Below are 2054 nucleotides of genomic sequence, written 5' to 3' on the forward strand. Positions count from 1 at the left end.
GAGACTAGAGCTGTTCCTATTCGGCCATCTTGCTCCGCCCTCATGTCTGACTTTTTCTTCTATCCCATAAATAGATCTATTTATCTATCCTTGTACCAACACTGCACTTATTTACCATTGCTTTATAATAGATGTTGATAGCCAGAAGAGCTATCAACTCTTCTGGCTAAAAGTTCTTCCTTTTCAAAAATTGGCTATCCTTTACCCTTTGTGTTTCTACATACATTTTTTTGAAAACTATAATTTATTTTCCAAGTTACACACACAGAGACAAACACACACAGGCACAGACACACACACACACACACCTGTTAGGATTTTGATTAGAGGTGTATGTGTTGAATCTATAAATCAGTTTGCAGAGAATTGATTTATTTAAAATATTGAGTGGTCCCACCGTGAAAATTATATATCTATTCATTTATTTTAGCATTTTTTGCTTCCTCTTAATAATATTCTATAGTTTTCTGAGTATTTTTTAGGTGAACCAATTTTTTAAAATCTATTAAGTGAGTGATAGTACTGGCAACATTTGGATATAGCAAAATCATGAAGACAGCTTCCATCCAGCAATGTTTCCAGAATGTTTTCTCTGTACCTCCAGCTGGCCTGGTATCATAGGGACTTCAAACTGTACCCATGTCTGGGCCCTGTCCCTGGCCCCTTTTCCCCGGCCCACTCAAAGGCTAGTCTAGAGCTGGGGCCCTAATAAACATGTACTGAAGTGAACACTGCCTGTCACAGGCTCAGCCCCCAGTGTTCAACTCATTACTAGAAAACTGACAATCCAATCCATGCCATCATGCTAAGGACAGGTCTGTTTTAGCTCACTGTATAAAACTGTATCATTTCAAAAGTAGTCTATTGAGTTTTCTCCCATTAGAAAAGTTTTGGTCAGGTGTTGTGGCTCACACTTGTAATCCCAGGAGTGTGAGAGCATCACTTGAGCTCAGGAGTTTGAGACCAGCCAAGGTAACACAGTGAGACTTCGTCTCTTAAAAAAAAAAAATTAGCTGGGCATGGTGATGCACGCCTGTGGTCCCAGCTACTTGGGAGGCTGAGATAGGAGGATTGCTTAAGCCTGGGAGCTCAAGACTGCAGTAAGCCAAGACTGCAGTAAGCTATGATTGCACCACTGCACCCCAGCTTAGGTGACACAGTGAGACTCTGCCTATCACCAAAAAGAAAAAAACGTTTTATACATACTCATTACAGAATATTTAGAAATTGGTCAATAGGTAGAAAAAGGTGGAAAAAAATCACCCATATTCCTGTTCCTCAGATATCATCACTGGCCAAGTTTTGCTGTATTGCCTTTCATCTTGTTTCTATACACATTTTGTGTTTGCTTATTTTCTTGTTACAAGCTGGAAATCACCCTGAGTTTAGAGTTCTGTGTTCAGCCTTTCTCACTTAACATTAAAACGCAAGCTTTCTCCCCGTGACTCTAAACGCTTTGGGAATATTACAGCCAGGAGCTCTGTGATTGTATTGAGTGGCTAGCCTGTTTACGAAGCCACTGCAGTGGGAGGTGTTTGTGACTTTATGTGGGTGTACGTGGTGTACAGTGAGCGTCTCTGGCCGTCAGTTAGCTTTGTCCCTATCTATCTGGGATTACATCCTCAGGACAGGTTCCCAGAAGTGGATTCCAGACTTGAAGAATGTGAACCAAAGCCTTTGAGGAGTTCAATAGCAGGAGTTTGAACCTGCAACCGTGGCTGTCATGGGGCACGTGTTTCTTGAGGATTTACTATTGCCAGACACTTGTGTAAATCCTGAAGCCTTATTAACTCATCTAATGCTCATGGCCCCCTCAGCTAGTTTCTGTTATTTGACTCATTCTACAGATATAGAAGCTGTGGCGCAGACAGTTCATGTGACCAGCCCAAGGTCACACCCAGTAAGTGCCCAAGCTGGGACTTAACCCTGGACCCTCAGGCTTCAGGACCCTGCCCTGACACCCCAAGCAAATGGAGGATCCCGCTGGCTCTTGAGACACTCGCACCTCCTCTCGTGGACTTCTTCCTCTTGGCCTAAGGAATCTCTTCCTTCTG

This window comes from Colobus angolensis, unplaced genomic scaffold, assembly GCF_000951035.1.
Source record: "Colobus angolensis palliatus isolate OR3802 unplaced genomic scaffold, Cang.pa_1.0 Scaffold27, whole genome shotgun sequence".
Classification (NCBI taxonomy): domain Eukaryota; kingdom Metazoa; phylum Chordata; class Mammalia; order Primates; family Cercopithecidae; genus Colobus; species Colobus angolensis.